Source organism: Staurois parvus, unplaced genomic scaffold (assembly GCF_062004578.1).
Source record: "Staurois parvus isolate SC_StPar_1 unplaced genomic scaffold, SC_StPar_1.0 ptg000362l, whole genome shotgun sequence".
NCBI classification, from domain to species: domain Eukaryota; kingdom Metazoa; phylum Chordata; class Amphibia; order Anura; family Ranidae; genus Staurois; species Staurois parvus.
In genome coordinates this window covers 8,467,096-8,473,095 of record NW_028318158.1, presented here as the reverse complement: position 1 = coordinate 8,473,095, position 6,000 = coordinate 8,467,096, and positions in this window count along the sequence as shown.

Here is a 6,000-nt window from a genome sequence, read left to right as displayed (position 1 = left end):
CAAGCTGGCAAAAAGTGTATCTGCAGCGCTCCTCTAAGTGTATTTGCAGAATGTCATTTATGGAAACAAATAGATACAATGTTTAAACCGCTGTATGGAGTGAATGTCCCAGAACTGTCATAAATAGTCTATTTCTGACAGTTCTGGGACATTCACTCCATACAGCGGTTTCAACCGCTGTATGGAGGGAATGTCATAGAACTGTCAGAAATAGACTATTTCTAACAGTTCTGGGACACTCACTCCATACAGCGGTTGAAACATTGTATCTATTTGTTTCCATAAATGGATCATTTATGGAAACAAATAGATACAATGTTTCAACCGCTGTATGGAAGGAATGTCCCAGAACTGTCAGAAATAGTCTATTTCTGACAGTTCTGGGACATTCACTCCATACAGCGGTTTCAACCGCTGTATGGAGGGAATGTCCCAGAACTGTCAGAAATAGTCTATTTCTGACAGTTCTGGGACATTCCCTCCATACAGCGGTTTCCGGCAAAAAGTGTATGTGCAGAGTTCCTCTATTCTGCAGATACACTTAGAGGAGCTCTGCAGATACACTTAGAGGAGCTCTGCACATACACTTTTTGCCCGCTTGGAATTATTCTTATTTTCATCCTACTTCTTCTTCTTCTTCTTCATCCTCATCCTCTTCTTCTTCTTCTGAGGATGAGGATGAGGATGAAGAAGAAGAAGAAGTAGGATGAAAATAAGATTAATTCCAAGCCGGCAAAAAGTGTATCTGCAGAATAGAGAAACTCTGCACATACACTTTTTGCCGGCTTGGAATTATTCTTATTTTCATCCTACTTCTTCTTCTTCTTCTTCATCCTCATCCTCAGAAGAAGAGGATGAGGATGAAGAAGAAGAAGAAGAAGAAGTAGGATGAAAATAAGAATAATTCCAAGCCGGCAAAAAGTGTATGTGCAGAGTTCCTCTATTTCTGACAGTTCTCTGACAGCTTCTTCACATGTACAGCGGTTGAAACATCTGTATCCTAAATGGAAACTAATAGATACAATGTTTCAACCGCTAAACATGTGTTCCTTCTGTCAGAGAACTGTCAGAAATAGCGGAGCTCACTGCAGGGACACTTTTGCAGGCTGATCGGGAAATATTCGATTCGCGCACCCGAAGTAGGCAAAATTTCGGATTCGACGCGAATCGAATATTTCCTGAAATTCGACTCGAATTCCGGTTCGCCTGGTTCGATTCGCTCATCTCTAATTATTATTATACAGTATTTATATATTTGTACAAACATTCGTTTTTAATGTCAATTAGTGTATGGCCAGGTTAATGCAGCCATCACATCTAAGGACCGGTAAGCTGCAATATATTACATTTTTATTTTTGAATTTAGATATGTTCTGACTATAATAAATTAAAGAAAATGCAAAACTACTTTTTGGTCCTATAGACTTCAATGGAGACACTGCAGAAAAGCATGTAGTGCATTTTTGATGCATTTCTGTTGCATTTTGCGTTTTAATCTGCCAAGCAACAAGTTAAAAAAAACACAAAACGCATAAAAAACGCATGTGAAAAAACGCACTGCAGAAACGGCTCAAACACAAACTGCATAGGTGTGAACCTAGCCTTAGAGGGGATTTTTCTCTCACTTTCTGCTGTGGCTTCAGCAGAAAGTGATGGTAAAAAAAAGAGATGGCAAGAGATCTGTAGACCAGTACAAGAAAAATCCAATATCTGATCACAATTGTATAGGAGAAAACAACCCTCCTAAGTGGTAAAAAAAAAAAAAAATCATCAGGATTTTACAGACTTCTAACAGCGTATGTAACTTTCATTTGGGAATGTCCATTCATTCCAAAATCAAATTTTAAAAGCATAAATTTTTTAAATACTTTGGAATGATATTCTTCAAGTCATCAAATGTACCGATGAATAATTTTAGAATATTTGTACAAACATTCGTTTTAATGTCAATTGGTGTATGGCCAGGTAATGCAGCCATCACATCTAAGGACTGGCAAGCTGCAATATATTTCATTTTTATTTTTGGATTTAGATATGTTCTGACTATAATAAATTAAAGAAATTGCAAAACCACTATCCATTTTATAATGAACTCTGAATGAATAAACTAAGAATAAATATATATAATATATACACACATACAGTATATTTGCCGCAGTTCTACTTGAATCCTTGAGTATGGCCACAACATGTTGATGGGTTGTATTTATAGAAGCACACAGCTGTAGAGCACAGAGCTTCCCCTGGAGAGCAGGTGGAGGAGACAGCCGTCCTTGGTTCGGTGACAACTGTCTGGGCTTTGCGCTGGGCTCCGGGGACAGCTGTGTACACACACAGTCCTGGGGGGATACATATGCTGCCAGCACCATGACAATGAGGGGAACTGTCACTGTCAAGGGGCACATAGTACCCATGTTTCTGCGACTGACACTGCTTCCAATGCATTATACTTCCTTCTCCTGCTGTCTGCAGACTCATTCTAGGTATGCAAGAGATCTGTAGACCAGTGCAAGAAAAATCCAATATCTGATCACAATTGTATAGGAGAAAACAGCCCCCCTAAATGGGACATTATAGGCATCAGCAGAGTATATAAAAGTTTCATCAATTTTTTATTAGACATAGATAAGTGAGAACCATAAAACATTGAATAGGCAACTGTCACTACAATAATTGTAGTGACAGTTGTAGACAATATTGTTATATAAATGTCAAATCATGATACTCATGTTGTGAGTATCATGATTTGACATTTATATAACAATATTGTCTACAACTGTCACTACAATTATTGCATGACTGCAATATATGTGTTTCAGTCCCTAGAGGCCATATGTCTTATGCAGAGTTTTTTTGACCCTGAAGAAGGAATAAAGTTACTCTGAAATGCATTGGTTGCTACCTAGGAACTCTGTTTTGTCGACACAATTTTTTATGGTATGATTGTAATTAATGAATGTAAAACCACCTATTCACTGTTTTATGGTTCTCACTTATCTCTGTCTAATAAAAAATTGATGTAACTTTTATATACTCTGGTGATGCCTATAAAGTCCCATTTAGAGTGGTTGTTTTCTCCTATACAATTTTGCACTTTAGGGATGTTTGGCATCCAGTAGATATATCTCAGGTTCACCTTTCCTATATAATATCTCATCACAGAACATCTATTACACACAGTGATGGGACAGGATATTTTACCATCCAAGGCCAAAAGGCCAAAGTGCACCCCACCCCCAAAATGAGCTGTGAACAATTAGCAGTAAAGGTTGCAGTTCCTGCCTGTTTTGCACCCTAAAGTGTCCAAGGTAGTCGCCTCTTCTTTCTACCCCTACATTCTGGACCTGGCTATACGCCAAAGTAATTTCTTTCTGATTCCTTAACCCAAACTTTTCTTTTATTTAAATAGAGTGCAGAAGGGTGAGATTCCCTGTCAAGTTTTTATTGCTGCCTGTGGCCCCCGAGAGGGAAATTCACCCTCTATATTTGTCCTTTTCACCATTGTCACCAAAACTAAAAGTGAAGGAAAAATCTCAATATGTGAATTCAGACTGGAACAGAATTAGAGGTGAAAATGTTCCAGTGAGGATGCCTGTTTCAGAGATAACTAAGGGCCAGTTCACACCAGAAACACACAGGGACACAGTCTGCAATCTTGTGCGACTCCTGTGTATTCCTCGGCAGTATGATTTGGCAGCCCATTCATTTGGATGGACAGCAAATTGCACCAGAACGCTCGAAATTAGTGCAAACTGCACCACACCAAATTGCATGGTAGTGATCCAATGCCAAATTTGTTACCGTGCCATTAACAATGTATTGGCACCTGCAGCAGATTGCAAAGGTGGCGCATTTTGAAAGCCCTGCAAAAAAAAAGCACAGAATGCACCTTTCCTATACTACGTTCTGGTGTGATCCAGCCCTAAGTCGAGGTTCACACCTATGCGCTTACCGTTGCATTTTTCAGAAATGCAGAACAGTCCATTTAACATGATTTCCTATGAGACAGGTTCACATCTCCATGTTTACACCCGGTGAGTTTTTTGGAAAGGGTCAGGGACTTTTTTAAACGCAAAATGTTGCGTTTTTAGTTCTTTAGACTTCAATGGAGACACTGCAGAAAAGCATGTAGTGTGTTTTGGATGCCTTTCTGCTGCATTTTGTGCTTTAATCTGCCCAGCAACAAGTAAAAAAACCAAAACATGTGAAAAAACACAAAACGCACCGCAGAAACGGATCAAAAGCAAACTGTATAGGTGTGAACCTATCCTTAGAAGGTATTTTTCTCTCAATTTCTGCTGTGTCTTCAGGATAGTGGGAACGACATGATATGAAAAAATGATCAGGATTTTAATTTACAACCATCTGCAATATATACTGCGACCTTTTAGATTGCTTATGGTGCTGGCCAGTCAAGGTGGAAGCATCCCTGTGTCGCAGAACATGGGGCGCACGCTTTTTTGTCCTAATACCAATCCAGGTGGCTGGTAAATGTAGGGAGGAAAGGATCACTGCTACTTCCAACCAGACCATAGGGACCCTATGACTAAGCCCCAGTGGGCCAGGCGAAATGCGTCAGTATGTGTGTGGTTTGGTGGAGACATGTAAGCTGAGGCCGCTGTTTTCATTTATTCATTTGGGCTGGTTGGGAGTAGTGGCGGTCCTTTCCTCTTTACTTTTGCCATATATACATACATTTTTGGCTTTTCACGTAAATGATATAATTTAACTGATGATATAACTAAACAGTTACACCGATTTTTCTTTCTACACTGTTAGCTGTCAAACAAGCAGACAGCCACAGCTTGTATCAAATTCCAGACTTTCTGTTTCCCTGACTCTGCAAGAATCCAATATGCTATGTATGTTTGTCCGACAATAATTACAGGGCCGCACACAATTAGAGCTCAAGCGGTTTAAAGACCAAGAAGTCTGAAATAAAAACATTTTAAGTTAAAGGGGAATTCCTACTTCTGGATTCTAATGTCTGCCAGATAAGTATGATATTTTCTACAAAACTTTTTTTTTTTTTTTCAAATTAATTGTAGTTCTTTCTGTAGAACGAGCCAGCCTGATTTTCGACTGAGTGACAGATCTCCAATGTTTGTTTTATTTTTTCCCTCCTACATATCTCTGTTATTTTATTTATTTATTTCAGGTACTTATATAGCACCGTCAATTTATGCAGCACTTTACATATATATTGTACAGTCACATCAGTCCCTAACCCTCAAGGGGTGTACAATCTAAAGTCCCTAACTCACATTCATACATACAATGCAATGCCAAGCTGCGGTTTCTAAAGCGAGCAAAATCCTCTCTTGTATTAAAAGAGGTATAGACTCCAGAGAGAGAGATATCATATTACCCCGGTACAAATCATCAGTAATACCTCATCTGGAATATGCAGTTCAGTTTTGGGCACCAATTCACAAAAAGAACATTGGGGAACTGGAGAAAGTACAGAGAAGGGCAACCAAACTGATAAGAGGCATGGAGGAGCTCAGCTATGAGGAAAGATTAGAGGAACTGAATTGATTCTCTCTTGAGAAGAGCAGATTAAGGGGGATATGATCAACATGTATAAATACATCTGTGGTTCATATAGTGAACTCGGTGTAGAGTTACTCACCCTGAGCTCATCACAGAGGACAAGGGGACACTCTTTACATCTGGAGGAAAAGAAATTTAATCTTCAAACATGGAAAGGTTTCTTCACAGTGAGAGCTGTGACAATGTGGAATGGACTCCATCATGAGTTGGTTCTGGCCAGCTCAGTGGATTGCTTCAAAAAAAGGACTGGATTCTTTCCTAGATACACAGAATATAACTGGATACTAACATTTATAGGTAAAGTTGATCCAGGGAATATCCGATTGCCTCTCTGGGGATCAGGAAGGAATTTTTTTCCCTGCACGAGCAAATTGGATCATGCTTTGCTGGGTTTTTTTGCTTTCCTCTGGATCAACTGTGGGTATAGGATTATAACTTTTTTTTTTA